The following is a 17,201-nucleotide window of genomic DNA, read 5'->3' as shown; positions in this document are numbered from 1 at the left end:
TATGCAATCCCACACGTTTTAACTGTTGGCAATGAGTTTCTCATATTTTAAGATAAATTGCAGCCCATACAAAATTTTCTGAAGGCTAAATATGATTCTGCAGCCTCCCCGTTTGAGACAATCTGCAGCAAGGGATTGTGGAAGCTCAGAGCTCCCTCCAGCACCCGGGATATTGGCTCCATAGTGACAAGAGCACTCATTCCAGAGGCAACTCCTGCTGGTAGCTATGGATCCTGATGTTCAGGTTATACTTGGAGAATTGGGAGGGGAAAGGGGCAGGGACCTCAGATGGAAGTCTTCATGACTTCAGAAATATAAGACTAAGGAGGCTAAGGCTCACACCAATCCCAAAACCATAGTCAGAGTTAAAGAAAGAAATGTTGGGAGAAATTCATGCACTGTGTGCAGAATCAGAGCAGGAGAATTTGCTGATGATTGACACTCATAAATAAATAAATAAATAACCAGCTGATTCTTTTCTTTTATTTTTTTCTGGAACAGAGTCTCACTCTCTCGCCCAGGCTGAAGTGCAGTGTCATGACCTCAGCTCACTGCAACCTCTGTCTCCCGGGTTCAAGTGATTCTCCTGCCTCAGCCTCCCAAGCAGCTAAGATTACAGGTGTGTGCCACCACATGGGACTAATTATTGTTCCTTTTGGTTTGTTTGTTTTTAAGCAGAGTCTTGCTGTGTCACCAAGGCTGGAGCGCAACAGCGCAATCTTGGCTCACTGCAACCTCCACCTTGCAGATTCTCCTGCCTCAGCCTCCCGAGTAGCTGGGATTACAGGCGTGTGCCACCATGCATGGCTATTTTTTGTATTTTTTTTTTTTTTTTTAAGTAGAGATGAGATTTCACCATGTTGGCCAGGCTATAACCGGTAGATTCTAAAGGGCTCCACCCAGATCCCTTCACCATGCACACTATTCACCATTTCTGTGCACACATGAGGCATTAATCCTCACAGGAATAGCCTTTAACCAATGGCTGCAGGGAGATGGGGTAATTAATCTTGTCCACTGCCCTTGTGTTGAGATCACTGTAAGGTACTCCGTATCTCACCCCAGTGTCCCCCAGTGGGATTGAATCCCCGTTTTCCACAGCCTGCTCAGTGACGCACCCTTTATTGACTTCCTTTCCTTCATCTCACCCCCCAGTCACATGGCACTACTTCCTAGGATCACCTCCCAAATAAACTACACACGCCCACATCCCTGCCCTAGGGTTGGCTCCTGGGGGCCTCAAATTAAGGCAATAGCTTCTCTTTTTATTTTGTTTTATTTTATTTTATTTCATTTTATTTTACTTTAAGTTCTGGATACTGGGATACTTGTGCAGAATGTGCAGGTTTGTTACATAGGTATCCATATGCCATGGTGGTTTGCTGCACCTGTCAACTTGTCATCTAGGTTTTGAGCCCTGTATGCATTAGCTATTTGTCCTAATGCTCTCCCTCCCCTTCCCTCACCAATAGGCCCTGGTGTGTGATGTTCCCCTCCCTGTGTTCATGTGTTCTCATTGTTCACCTCCCACTTATGAGTGAGAATATGTGGTGTTTTGGTTTTCTGTTCCTGCGTCAGCGTGTTGAGGATGATGGCTTCCAATTTCATCCATGTCCCTGCAAAGGACATGATCTCATTCCTTTTTATGGCTGCATAGTATTCCATGGTGTATATGTACCACATTTTCTTTATCCAGTCTATCATCGATGGGCATTTGAGTTGGTTCCATGTCTTTGCTGGCAATAGTTTTTCAAGCGTGAGGATCCAACCTTAGAGGCAATGGATGGACAGGGTGATGAATGTCATCGATTCTATGGGTTATAGAAGGAGCTCTGGGAAAAAGGACTGGATATAATGCATATTCCTGGGGATCCTGAGAGCAAACTCTAGGCTTTAATTGTTTACATATCAACCCTGAGGAATCTTCTTGAGTTAAAAATCTGGTTTGGGTCATTTCTCTCTCTTTCTCTCTCACTTGTCTCAGCCAGTGGCATATAATGTGCAATACACACTGTCTTTTGGGATTTCTGCCTCTGGTTTCTGTGTCAAGGAATTAACAATATGTAAATGAATTCCTAAGTACATCAAGGAAGATCCTGCTCAAAAGAACCCAAAGTAATCCCTTTTGTAAAGGGTCAAAGACACTAGTTGTACAAATAACTCCTCTTCAGGCTGTTGAACTTTTCAAAATCTGTTGTTTGATAGGATTCGTTTATTATAATCTGGTCATGGCCACACATCACTTGACTGCATTCAGCTGATCCACAGAGACTTAAGAAAAGTCCTCCAAGAATCCAAAATTTCTGTCACAAGTCAATGCCCTCCCTTAAAGACTGTTTACTCATGTGTTACGCAGAACTGTAATGAATATAAGTGATCTTGGAGGAGGGACTTCTGGAAACAGGCATCAGGGTAGTGGACAAAAATGAGAGTGGGTAGCCAGTAACAGAGAAGAAAAGCAGAAAATGCACTAGAACAAACAGAAGATCTCAAAAAGCATAGCATTTCGAGTGATTTAGTTTAGGTTCAAACACTTCTGTGCACCCTCCCAACACAAGTGTGGCAAATGATAGCATCTGTGAGATGACTGTGCACACGCACACAGGCACACACACATGCACACACATGCAGGCACGCACATCCCAGTTTCCCGCACATGCTCACTGGTTTGATAGCACACACTGAGAGTAAAGTAAAAGAAAGCAAAGTCAAAGAAATGTGTTTGTCAGCCCTGGCACAAGCTGTGACGGGGACAAGGGCACCTACAAGCAATTTACAGGAAAGTGAGTGGGAAGCAAGACATAGTTGCCTCAAAAAAAAAGGGGGGGAGTGGGCAGGGTGCGGTGGCTCACGCCTGTAATCCCAGCACTCTGGGAGGCCAAGGCAGGTGGATCACGAGGTCAAGAGATCGAGACCAGCCTGGCTAACATGGTGAAACCCCATATCTACTAAAACTACAAAAATTAGCTGGACATGGTGGCACACACCTGTAGTCCCAGCTACTCGGGAGGCTGAGGCAGGACAATCGTTTGAACCCGGGAGGCAGAGGTTGCTGTGAGCTGAGATTGTGCCACTGCACTCCGGCCTGGGCGACAGAGAGAGACTCCGTCTCAAAAAAAAAAAAAAAAGACATATTTGCATCACTTCCATGTTGGGAACCATATTCAGGGCCCAAATCCTAAAATGCATGGAAGATCCAGTTAGACCCAGGACATGTCAAGCAGCAACAGTGGGACTCTCTTACCTTTGTCTATGCCATTCGTGTCCCAGCCCCATCCTATGGATGGCAAAGGGAGTGGTGCTATCAGATCTCCTGCATCATAGGACCCAAAACCCAGCACAGATCCTGGCACTCAGTTCTACTGTCTATCCAGTGCTCAGTTACTAGAGGGGGCCCATTTCCATGCTCTCCTCCTCAATACCAAACAGATGCAGAGCCCAGGGATGAATTTTTTTGCAAGGATGAAAACAGGTGGTACAGGCAGCACATGATGGAAGGAATTCTTGAGGCAAAGCCCAGGAAATGTACTGATGATCATCTTTCTGGGAGCAGAGTCAAAACTATTGGTGAAATGCTAAAGAGCCTTTCCCATCTGTTTCTCCGTTCATCCCCCCCCACCTCTAAGGACATGTCAAGGGTCCCAAGAAGGCCGGGCGCGGTGGCTCAAGCCTGTAATCCCAGCACTTTGGGAGGCCGAGACGGGTGGATCACGAGGTCAGGAGATCGAGACCATCCTGGCTAACACGGTGAAACCCCGTCTCTACTAAAAAATACAAAAAAAAAAAAACTAGCCGGGCGAGGTGGCAGGTGCCTGTAGTCCCAGCTACTCAGGAGGCTGAGGCAGGAGAATGGCGTGAACCCGGGAGGTGGAGCTTGCAGTGAGCTGAGATCCAGCCACTGCACTCCAGCCTGGGCGACAGAGCGAGACTCCGTCTCAAAAAAAAAAAAAAAAAAAAAAAAGGGGTCCCAAGAATACGCCGCATCTCCTCATCTGTCGTATCTGCTATTACCTGAGTAGGAAAGTTAGTTTCCAACAGTAGGATCCAAGCCATGTGTAAGTTCCTCCTCTTCCTCCTGCCTCCCTGTTTCCAGAACGCTTGTCTCTCCATGACCGGGGATAATGCTGCATGTATCTCACCCTTCTGACTTCCTCAGTCTTTTCCTCCTTTCCTCTCCCTTCTGCACATCACAATGCAAAGCCAGTGTCAGGGACATTGTCAATGTGGGAGGGAAGGACTGGAGTCTGTGTCATCTGCCTGGCCCAGCGGCAGCAGACGCTGAGATGATTCTGTTGGCCCAGGAGGAATTACACAAGGGAAAGGTGAGAATCAAAGGACATGGAGTGAGCACTGCAAGTGGAGAGTCTAGCACATCCCAAGAAAGTAGCTTGAGACAGGCAGATGGGAGTGGGCTCATTCACAGCAGGGAGTTCCTTGTCATAGAACTGTGGGAGCAGAGGCGGGACAACTCCCTGCCAAAGCTGTAGAGAGTCTATCTTCCGTGGGTGGATTATTGTTCCAGATCAGAGGTTCACAAATAGGGCGGTGCATCAGAATCACCTACAAAGATACGAAAAATATATTCATGTCCAGGCATCACATCAAAATCTCTGGGAGTAGGGCCTGAGAGTCTGTAACACTTTATGCTCCTTGATAATTCCAATGTATTAATAGCTGGTCTACCGAGCAGTTTGGGAATGATTCCTACGTTTCCTTCTAACTTAGATATCCTGCAAGTTGAGTCATAGTGTGGTCTTGTCTTCACATAAACCATAGGAAATTACTTTTTGTAGGCAAAACGGTCAAACAGACAATATTATTGTCTGGAGCACCATTATTGTCTGGAGCACCATGTAAGACCCCTGGATTTTAAATACTGTTTTTAGGTATGCAACATTTTTTGCAAGCAAAATAAAAGGCTTATCATTTCCAAGAAAATTAAGAGAAGATACTTTGAAAATGCTTATACAGAACAAAACACCTAAAAATGATGAATGACTATAATCAAGATCCTTTTAAATGTATGGCCAAGTTCACAAGAAAGTACAAGAGATCTCCTGGGATGACAAGAGTTAGGAGAGAAGACCAGACATGAGCAGACATAGCAACTGACCCTGGGATATATGGACTGTATGGTAAAAGCAAGATGTTTTGATACCTGCAGGGGGATGAGAGATGAGGCTGTGGGCACAGGAAGAAAAGGAACTGGATCATAGATATATGACTGAAATAGGATAATTCACAGGGCTACATCCCAGAGAAAATATGAACCAGAAAGGTGCTGCCCATTGGCACAGGGCAATGGTAAGGAAATATTCATGTCTTGTCCCTGACACAGGTCTGAAATTTGAGTTTCCCCTGGGCTCCTAAGCTGATCAATTAACATAGAAACCAGCCCCAGTTTGCTGCTACTCCCAATAACCTGAAAGAAGTAAAAACTCCTGAGCAGGGGAGAAACACCACCACACCAGACCACACAGGATTCCCACAGCTAAAGCCCACTGAAGATGAGCTCTCAATCCAACAATCACAGAAAGGAAAGAAAACAGTGCATCCTGAGCAAAGTCAGCAGACACTGAAACCATTAAGATTGCATACCCAAGAACTTTAGAGAAACAACCTGTACAATTGAACTTCTCAGAGATCTGACACAGCATCCCAACATGCGTGAAGCTGTTAAGAGTAGAGCTATTTTGGTTTAAAAAAAAAAAAAAAAAAGGCGGGGGGAAGACCTTGGAAGCCCCAAGGCAACTGAGTGCTCCTTAGACAGAACACAGGTGGAACACTGTGGATGAGAAGGGATGTGAGAAGTCCACCAGCTTCCGCAGGCTGTGTAGGCCATGAACATTCCTCCTTTTGGTTCTTTCTCCTTCCCTTCTTTCCTCTCTTCTGCCTCACAAAGAGGTACTGATTATTGCCATTTATCAGGGGACCCATTTCAACTCTTCCAGCTGTCATTTAATAGCTGTAAAACTTGGGGAAAATCCCATAAACTTTCTTTGTTTTCCTCATCTGCAAAATGGGGATGCATTACTCTGAGTTATTCTGCAGATCACAAAAGGCCATGTGTTCGTGTCCTGCAGCACCCAAGGGCTCCAAAATAGAACAAATGCACATCACAACCAGAATAACTCCACTTTTTATGGGTTGTGTAAGATTTGGTTGAGAAAGAGCCATTTGATAAGAATATATGGAGACAAGTTAAAAGTATGTTTGTACAAGTGACAAACTCAATAAATTGCAGTTGAGACAGTCTTACTCTGTCACCCAGGCTGGAGTGCAGTGGCACAATCTCAGCTCACAGCAACCTCCGCCTCCCAGGTTCAGGTGATTCTCCTGCCTCAGCCTCCCAACTGACTGGGATTACAGGTGCCCACCACCACACCCAGCTAATTTGTTTTGTATTTTCAGTAGAGATAGGGTTTCATCATGTTGGTCAGGCTGGTCTCGAACCCCTGATCTCAGGTAATCCACACACCTGGGCCTCCCAAAGTGCTGGGATTACAGGCATGAGCCACCACACCTGGCTCAACATTTCTTGAAGAAAGAATAATTATCACAGAGCTAGTCACTTGCTCCCAACTCACTCATTCACTCACCCTGATTCACTGTCAGCACTTCTGTGCTCTACTTCATGTCCCAGGAAGCTGTTCCCTGTGGACTGTCTCCCCTGGGCTCCTTTGCTCTCAGCCTGCTAGCTGTGTTTGGGCAATGGGAGCTACTGACCCGTGTCTGGAAGGCAGGAGGAAAGAGGAGAGAGGTTGACATCAAACTATTCCTTTCCCTCTTCCTCCCTTATTCAACTCCTGCCGCTCTTCGATCCAGTTCTTCCTGGACTCCTGTAACACCATCTCCTCCACTTTTACCTTCACTGCTAAGAGTACCAAAGACTTCTTCCTCTAACAAGCCTTAGTTGCTTCAGCCTCCCTTCCTGGCCCCATTAACCCTTCCTGCACCTTTGTAACATCCTTTTGAGCTTCTGCATTTCCCCCCAGAATAAACTATGTTTTCTGTTCAACGCTGACTGATTCAACTCTGTAGCATAAGTCCAAATCTCATCCCTTTAGGGAAAAGAAACTCATTCGTTGGGAATAGTCAATTTATTCTTATTTCTTAAACCTCAGTGAGTCTCATTTTTTGTATCTGCAAAATGACCAGAAATGTTCTCATCTCTTGTGCTTACAAAATAAAAAATTAGAGAAACCTGAATGTTCCTGAAAACAACACCAACTAAAGAGAAACACTTCTTTCTGGAAAGGAATTTCTCGTCAGTCCAACCCTGAATCTTGTGGGTCACTCTACTGCCAAGTTTTGCAACCAGAGAGAAGAGAGGAAGAAATTTTAGCTTTCTTAAACAGAATATTTGAGAGATTGAAGCTTCTTAATTCTTCATTGTGAAGGGAAAATTGGGCACTAAATTATTTATTGTATTTTAAATTTACTGACAGAAGCAGTTTTGAAAGCCTCACTGTTCTTTTTGAAAATAATTAACCTACTTTAATGTTTTAAATCTTTTTAACATATATCCTATTAAGTGGTAAAATGAGGGGGAAATAATGTTCAAAGAATAGGCTAAGAGTAGAAAGGAGAGAAATTCATAGCCCTCTTCTTCCAAGATCCATGGATCGGGGGCGGTGGGGAGATACAGGCTAATTCTAGCTTCAATCTCCATGAGGTATGTCTTGTTCAGAACTAGTGTGTAGCAGGAAAGAGAGGACAATTTTTATGGGGTTCAGTACAAAGACTTAGGACTCCCAAGACTTGAATTCCAAGTGAAGCAACCCTAATTGGTTGCAAATAATGGAAAACCCAACACAAACCAGCTTAAGCAAAAAGATGATCTATTTGTTTATATACCCAATATATTCACGGGTAAGGCTGGTTTTAAGAAGCCAGTCAGCGTGTCTTATTCCCTTGGCCTCGGTAATTGGTTCAGAAATGTCTACATGATCCAATCAGAGAGAATGAGGTATTATGAGCCTTTCCTTCAAAATCTGGCTAAGGACAAATGTCCTACTGGCCTTCTTACAGGGAAAGGTGGTACAAATGTTGTCTCTATGTAATTTTCCTTGCTTCCTCTCTCAGTTCTTCTTCCTCTGGGAGAACCATACTCACACACAGTTTCCCCTCCCAGTTATCACATGACTGACTTTGTATAGCTTTGCATTGGATTGACTTTGTATGGACTCTGGGAAAGCACTCCACTCAGGCTATCTTACCCAGTCGCTTCTAGTTGGGTTTGCCCAACAGTGGGCCCTGGCAGAAGAACAGAAAATGAGAGAGGAGTCATGGAATCAACTCCACTCCCAGCTATGGTATCCTAGAGCTGAGTAGGAGACAGCAAAGATCCTTCTTAAAAATATTCCCAGGAAAAGGCTTGTTCCCTCTCATTTGCTCTGACTGATCACATGCACACCTCCAAAATGGCTACAGTGTCCAGGGAAATAAGATGCTGAAATCGGCTCAGGCCCAGTACACATGCCCTATCCATGAGACTCTGGCACAGGAATTGGACTATAGATAAATGCCTAAAATAGGATAATTCAAAGGGCTATGTCCCAGAGAAAATACAAACCAGAATGCTGCTGCCCATTGGCACCGGGAGATGGTAAGGAAACACTCACGTGTCGTCCCTCACATAGGTCTGATTTTGAGTTTACCCTGTGCTCCCAAGCTGATCAATTAACATAGAAACCAGCCCCAGGTTGCTGCTACCCCCAGGAACCTGAAAGAAGTAAAAAGCCCTGAGCAGGGAGGAAACACCACTGCACCAGAACTGAAGTTCATTAGCTGAATCTAATGGAAGGTGTTAATTCAAAGGAAATTTTACTACATTTGGAAAATATTTATGCATGAATACTTAAGTCACCCCCTGCAGGAATTGCTTACATTTCTACTGGAGGGCCTCCATCTTTACCTATTTTATTCTGGGGCGATTTTGGTAAACATTTTGTATTTTTGCCCATCTCAGCATAGCCAAGGTGGAGATGAAGGCACAATGCAGAAGACAGCCATTATGGGGATGAAGTGTGTGCATTGACTGCACTATTGCAACCCCATTTTTCCTGGTGTTTGACTGCCTCTCTTGAAAAGCAGCACAGAGGTGACTAGAACAGCAGCAAGGCCTGAGAGATCAGCCCAAAGCAGATCAAATATGCTCCTCCCAGTGCCAAGGGCACCAAGAGCTTTTTACGCACATGTAGTGTCTAAGTCCATTTTGTGCTGCTATAGCAAAGCGCTTGAGACTGAGTAATTAATTTTTCCACCCTTTATTTTAGATTTAGGGGGCACACGTGCAGGTTTGTTTCCTGGGTATGTTGCATAGTGCTGAGGTTTGGGATACAAATGATCCTGTCACCCAAGTACTGACCATAGTACCCAATAGTCAGTTTTTCTATTCTTGCCCCGCTCCTTCTTTCCCCTTTCCAGTGGTCCTCAGTGTCTATTGTTTCCTTCTTTATGTCAATGCATACCCAATGTTAGCTCCAACTCATAAGTGAGAATATGCAGTATTTGGTTTTCTGTTCCTGTGTTAATTTGCTTAAGATTACAGCCTCCAGCTGCATCCATGTTGCTCCAAAAAAACATTATTTCATTCTTTTTTATGGCTGTGTAGTATTCCTTCGTGTATATGTACCATATTTTCTTTATCCAGTCCTCTCTTGATGCCACCTAGGTTGACTCCATGTCTTTGCTACCGTGAATAGTGCTGCAATGAACACGTGTGAGCATGTGTCTTTTTGGCAGAATAATTTGTTTTCTTTTGGGTATATACCCAGTAATGGGATTACTGGGCCAAATGATGGATCTGTTTTAAGTTCTTTGAGAAATCTTCGACTGCTTTCCATAGCAGCTGAACTAACAGACTTTGAGACTGCACAATTCATAAAAGTCAGAGATTCCTTTCTTACACATCTGGTGTCTGGAAGTACAAGGTCGAAAGGCTCCCATCTGGGGAGGGCCTTTGTGCTGTGTCACCCCATGAGGCAAGGCAGAAGGGCAAGAGAGCAAGAGGGGGCTGATCTTGCTTTTATAACAAACGCTCCCAAGGTAATGACATCAATCCATTTATGAGAGCAGAGCCTTCATGACCTGATCACCTCTTAAGGGTCCAATTTCTTAATCTTGTTGCACTGGAGATTAAGTTTCCATCACATGAGTCTTGGGAGACCCATCTAAACCACAATATATGGGTATCTTGGGCTGGCTTAAAATCACTGACATAGGTGGGCTTTTAGAACCAGAAATATGCATTCAAAGTCAACATAGGTAAAGAAGGGAGCCCTCCACTTTGGGCATAGTGAGGAATATTAATCAGAGAAAGAAGCAAGTTGGAACAGGAAACGCTCAATGGGACTATAAGGTGAGTTTTGTTTACAAGAAGCAAGGCAGGAAGCCAGTGATTGAAACTAAGTCAAGAAGTCAGATTAGGGTTAAGAGTCAAACAAGCTCAAGCAAATCTTATAGGGTTTAGGGAAACCAGCGTTTCCTTGAAAAACCAAGATCTTGGTCTCTGAGCTCATCTGCAACTATGGGGCTGGGAGATAACTAGCTCTCCTCTGAGTAACAAACGTGGGAATCCGGGTCACTATATGGCCTGCACATCCAGGCCACACAACTCAATCCAACAAATATCTGTTGGTCATTCACTAAACCCCAAGCACTGTGCTGAATGCTGGCAGCAAAGGAAAGAACAAGAACTAACAAAAACAAAGACAGGCAGTGCTCTCCAGGTGCTACCTCTGTACCAAACACAGTGTCAAACACTGGACATAGATTAACTCACTTAATCTTCACAACAAGACAGAGATAAATGACTGCTATCCCCATCGTCCAGATGGGAATACCGAGTCACAGAGAGGTGCAGTAAACTGCCTGAGGTCACACAGCTGGTAAGATGAGGAGCTGAGATTCAAAACTCACTCAGCCAGATGCTGGGTGAGTTTAATCCAGAGTTAGAGAGGAGAGAGTGATCATAGAAATCTCTTTTTCTTTTTTCTTTTTTTTTTTCTCTTTTTTTTGAGATGGAGTCTCCCTCTGCCGCTCAGGCTGGAATGTTGTGGCACAATCTCAGCTCACTGCAACCTCCGCCTCCTGGGTTCAAGCAATTTTCCTGCCTCAGGCTCCCAAGTAGCTGGGATCACAGGCTTGCTCCACTATGCCTGGCTAATTTTTGGATGTTTAGTAGAGATGGGGGTTTCACCATGTTGGCCAGGTTGGTCTCGAACTCCTGATCTAAAGTGATCCCCCACTTCGGCCTCCTAAAGTGCTGGGATCACAGGCGTGAGCCACCGCGTCCAACCAGAAATCTCATTCAAAGATGTGTCATGTGCATGGAGTCCCTAAGAATAAGAAAAGGTTCCACAAATGAATGAGGTGTGTGTGTTGAGTGGGGAGAATGATCATTTCAGGCAGAAAAAAATTGAAGAGGAGAGGACTTGAAAAGAGAGGGGTGGGGGCGCTGGTCCCAGGAATCAAAGGACATCAGTATAGTTGGAGGACAAAGAACAAAAGCGGAGACAGACAATGGTGCTGGAGAAGGTGGCAGAACCGAACAACTTACAGGTTTAGCTAATGACACAAGGGTGTGTGCTGAGCATAATGAGAAAGCCCTGAAGCTGTAGCGGATATGAGCAGTACTCCACCACAGGAATTAAGCCCACGAAATATCGTAGCATTTCCCGCTTTGTCCCTATTAACAAATTAAATCTGACTCTGAGCACCTAGCCTGGCAGGAAACCCGGTCGGAGTTATTGTTGTAGCTTCTTTGTCCAAATCCCCCCAGGATCTTACAAAAGTCTCAGGAGGCTTACACAGTCCAGACCTCTGGGTCGCACCTGTCACCTGACATCCAGACAAGCTACTTAGTTCATGCAAAATGAAAATATCAGGGCCCCTTGTTCAAAGATTATTAACAATTCTAAGATGGTGACAGCAGAGCATTTTTTTCTTTTCTTTCCTTTTTTTTTTTTTTTTTTTTTTTTTGAGACAGAGTCTTGCTCTGTCGCCCAGGCTGGAGGGCAGTGGCGCTGTCTCGGCTCACTGCAACCTCTGCCTCCAGGGTTCAAGTGATTCTCCTGCCTCAGCTCCCCGAGTAGCTGGGATTACAGGCATGCACCACCACTCCCGGCTAATTTTTGCATTTTTAGTACAGACAGGGTTTCACCATGTTGGCCAGGTTGGTTTTGAACTTTTGACCTCAAGTGATCTACCCACCTCAGCCTCCCAAAGTGCTGGGATTACAGGCATGAGCCACCATGCCCGTCTCAAAGGAGCATTAAACCAAGCACAGGGATTTTCTTCATGTGGGGCCCCATGTGACTACCAGTTTGCACCCCCCCAAGGATGGGTTTGTCTGCTAACATGTTACTTTTGCAATTATTTGAAGCCTCTTGAAGCTATACATCAGTGCTACTTCCCTCAGCTTTGGGCTTAGGGTCTTTGGCAAGGCTTGTGCCTTAGCATCTCAGCCAGTCCCCCTACCTGCTCCATGTCACCATTTTCCTAAGTCTGCCACTTCCCAAGGGCACCACAGGGAACCAGGGCTCAAGACAGAACCCCAAAACCTGTCCTCACTTTTAAGAAGACTCTGCCAACTCAGATCACTTCAGTCTCCACTCATCAAATATGTCTGCAGCTCCCAACTTTGCTTTTGGACAAAAGAAGCCACAGGTAACTGAAATGCACCTTGCACATCCATTTGAGGAAAAGGGAGGCAGATGGTTCTTATTTTTTCTTTAACAGCAGCAAAAAATAAAACACATAGCACTAACTCAATACATTATCCTGCAGGGGAATGACATGGTCAGATTTATGTTCTATAAAGATCTCTCTGGCCACAGTGTAGAAAATAGATTATGTCAGGGTGGGAGGGGGGTCAAGAGGGAATGTGGAAATACCAAATAGAAGGCTATTTCAGATTCCAAGAGAGAAATAATAATAGCCTGGAATGTCGGTGAAGATAAAAACAAATAAAAAAAAAACAGACACATCGAAAAGATATTTGGAATATTGTGGCAGATATCAATAGCTGCCGGCTCCAGTACCTGCTCTCCTTATGACTAATAGATCCCAATTATGTCCTGGCAAAATGTATGTTTAAAAATACTTCCCAATCTTCCTTGCAAATAAGGGTGGCTATATACTTCAGTTATGGCCAATAAAATGTAAGCAGATACCGGGTGAGGTTTCTGGGCTTTTAAAAAGGAAACAGACTGGATGGCTTCTATTTTTGCATTTCCCTTCATGCTTTGCCCTTTGTCCTGCCTGGAATGTGGGAGCCATGCCAGGAGGTACAGCAACCATCTTGGGGCCACGAGGGAATAAGCGTAATACCAAATACACTGATGGTATCATAGAGCTGTTAAATAAGCCCTAGGCTGACTCACTCCAGATTTCTTGTTGGAGAAAAATAAACCTCTTTTTATCAGTCAGAGTGGTTGAATTCCTGTTACATGCCATCCCTAATTGATCCAGATATAGACTCAACAAGATTTAGAGTGGATTGTGATATGGTAGTTCAGAAGTGGACGTCAGCACCTCTGAAGGACTCCAGTGAAACACACCACAGAAACTCCAACCCCACCATAAAGCCAGTTAAGCCAAATATGAAGCTCAAAGAAGCTGTAATGTTTAATAGGGGGAAATATATTTGGGTCATAAACCTATTTCCTCCAAAATATTAAATCAACAATAGAAGAACCCTCCACCTCTTTGGGCCGATGTGTTTACGAGCAGAAGGGATTATGACCCAAAGCTCTGGCAAAAAAAAAAGTAGATTTACCAGGAAACTCCAGGGCTGCATTTGACTAGCTAAGAGCACAGGCTTCAGAGTCATAAAAAGCTGGGTTCTAATCCCTGATCCATCATGCACTAGTTGTGTGTCACTTCACCACTCTACACTCAGTTTACTCATCTGTAAAGTGGAGTTTGTAATACGTGATTTCATAGAGCGTTGTCATGAGAATTGAATGAGCTAATGCATATAAAGTAACTGGCTGAATCTGGCGTGTATAAGTGCACCCAAAAGTGTAAGACCTCTTCCTCCTTTCCTTCTCCCACTAGCTTCTTTCTCTCTTCCCAGGTTCTCCCCCTCCTCACCTACCACAGGGAGGCATTGCCTTTTCCAAAGACTGAACTCCTAAGGTACAGCTCAAACTTTCTAGGGATAGAAAGGCTACCATCCCATTTTACAGACAAAGAAGCAAGACTCAGGTAATCAGAGTAGGGACTAAAACTGAGGTCTCTTGCCATTTGGCCTCATGTTTTCTGCCCCATGAAACTGCTTGTTATCTCTTTGTAATCTGTCCACTGAGAGATCAGAAAATTGGACACAGGAAACAGATGCTGGGAAATAATATGAAGAGTATTGACAGCACATGAAACCATTCACTGGGCTCCATTCTTGTAGGATGCTGTAATCCCTTAACTCAATGCATATTTTGGAGTACTGATAGTGCACCATGACTACTAGAAACTGTTGGCTATCCACAAGATCTACTCTTCTTTCCACCTAAGCACCAGGTGTACTATAATTCCCAGACTCCCTTGCAGTTGCTGTGGTCATGTGATAAGTTATGGCCAATGAAATGAGAGTAGAAGGGATAATGTAGGCCACTTCCAAGTCTGGTCCCTAAAGCCTACCACACTTGGTCCTCCATCTTTTTTTCTCTTCTGCTGGTTGCTTAGAAGTGTTATAAGACACTAAAAGATGGTAGGGCCACAGACTGGAAGGAGTCAGTCTCTGAATGATCCTGTGCAGATAGGCCTCCCTGTTGATTTGAACACTCAATCAGGACAGTTACATAAGTAAATAATACACCTCAAATGTGTTAATACATTCCACATTTGAGTCTACCTATGATTACAATACAGCCTAATCTACTCCAACTAGCACACATGCCAAAGCATGACTGAAAATAAGATGAAAGCATGAATATGCCCAGGAGAATTCAAATTTGGAGCCTCATTTTTTAAATGGTTATGATTTTGATTTTTGGAGGAGTACTTTAAAATAAATCAGTAATATTTGCACAAAGTAAACATAACTGCATTACAAAAGCATATGCGGTAAAAACTGAATTTCCTTTCTACCCTGAACCTCAAGTTCCTTAATTCCCCTTTCAGGAAAGAACCACAATAAGGAAATTCTTGGATATTCTTTTAGAAATGTTCTACATCTGTACAAATATACAGTAAAGATCCCCCAGGTACTTTGTTGTATATATGTGTGTGTGTATTATCCTATGCACCAGAAATATATATACATAAATAGATTGTGTGTGTGTATATATACACACACATATATATATATATATGATTGTAATATATGATTGCATATACTCTTTTTTACCACTAGTGTTTTCCCTTACCCATGTATCTTGGAGAGTGTTTTTCCTCAGTACACAAAAACTTTTAAACGAATGTACCATAGGCCATTATATAGATACACTCCCGGTTGTTTTAACAGGTTTCCTATTAACGGATATTTATGTTGAGACATTTAGATAGTTTCCAATAGTTTGACATTGCAAACAATGCTGAAATGGGTATCCTTGTGCACATATCTTTGCATACAAGTCCTTAGAACCAAACCATATTATATTGAGTATGCCAATTACATATCAATAAAAATATTAAACAATAAGCAGGAAAAGAAAACATAAAGAAACTTTGGTCTAGAAATTTCTGAGGACACGTGGGGATTACAATTCAAGAGGAGATTTGGGTGGGGACACAGAGCCAAACCCTATTAGATAGAGTATGCCAATTACATACCAATAAAAATATTAAACAACAAGCAGAAAAAAAATATGCAGAAGCTTTGGCCTAGAAATTTCTATGTCCCCACCCAAATCTCATCTCGAATTGTAATCCCCACATGTTAAGGGAGGGACCTGTGATTCCTGCATGTAGAGAAAGAGAGGTGATTGGATAATGGGAGCAGTTTCCCCCATGCTGTCCTTGTGATAGTGAGTGAGTTCTCACAAGATCTTATGGTTTTATAAGTGTTTGACAGTCCCTCCTTCACACACCCACACTTACTCTTGAAGTCTTGTGAAGAAGGCACCTGCTTCCCTTCTGCCACAATTCTAAGTTTCCTGAGGCTTCCCAGCCATGCCAAATTGTGATTCAATTGCATCCCCTTTTTTTAAATAAATTACCCAGTCTTGGGTATTATCTTCATAGAAGCGTGAGAGTAGACTAATACACAATTCCATAGAGACATAAGATTATTCTGCTTATCTGTTTGTTTTTTTTCTTAAAAGAGTTTTTGTAGTTTGTGCCTTTCAAGGAAATTTTCCATTTCATCTAAGTTGTACAATGTATTAGCAAAAAGCTGTTCTTAATATCCCCATATGATCCTTTTAATAGCTACAGAATCTGTAGTGATTATACACCTCTGTGCCTTTCATTCTTGATATCGGCAATGTGTGCCTTCTCTCACTCTCTGTGGGTTTATAGTTTTCACCAGATTTGGGAAATTGCTGGCCATTATTTCTGCAAATATTTTTTCATCCCACTCATTTTGTCCTTAGGGCACTCTGACTAAACATATGTTCAGCTACTGTTCTCCATTCATTTTTTTTCTAGTTTTCTTTCTTTCTGTGTTTCATTTTGGGTAGTTTCTACTGCTTTGTCTTCAAGTTCATTCATCTTTTCTTCTGCTATGTCTAAGTTGCTCTTGATTCCATTCACAGCATGAGTACATTTTTTGAATCACACTCACTATAGATCTTATCTTCAGAAACACAATTTGAGTCTTTTTTAGGATTGCCAGATTTAACAAATAAAATACAAGACTCCCAGTTAAATGTGAATTTTAGATAAATGGCGAACAATTTTTAGAGTATATGCAATAGTTGGGACACACACTAAAAAATCTACTATTTGTCTGGAATTAAAATTTGACTGAAGATCTTTCATTTTATCTGGAAACTTGAGTCTTACATTTTACATATTTCTATTTACAATACTCAACCTTACTGCTAGTTTATTGAATATATAGAACACAGTTATAACTTTTTAATGTCCTTGTCTATCAATTCTGCCACCTGTGTTATTTCTCAGTAGGTTTTAATCAATTGATATTTCTCCTCATTATGGGTCATATTTTTCTACTTTTTTTCATTCCTGGTAATTATTTGTTGAATGGCAGATGATGTGAATTTTATCTTATTGGGTGCTGGGTATTTTTATAT

Source organism: Papio anubis, chromosome 18 (assembly GCF_008728515.1).
Source record: "Papio anubis isolate 15944 chromosome 18, Panubis1.0, whole genome shotgun sequence".
Classification (NCBI taxonomy): Eukaryota; Metazoa; Chordata; class Mammalia; order Primates; family Cercopithecidae; genus Papio; species Papio anubis.
The sequence above is the reverse complement of the archived record's forward strand: the minus strand, read 5'-3'. Positions refer to the sequence as shown.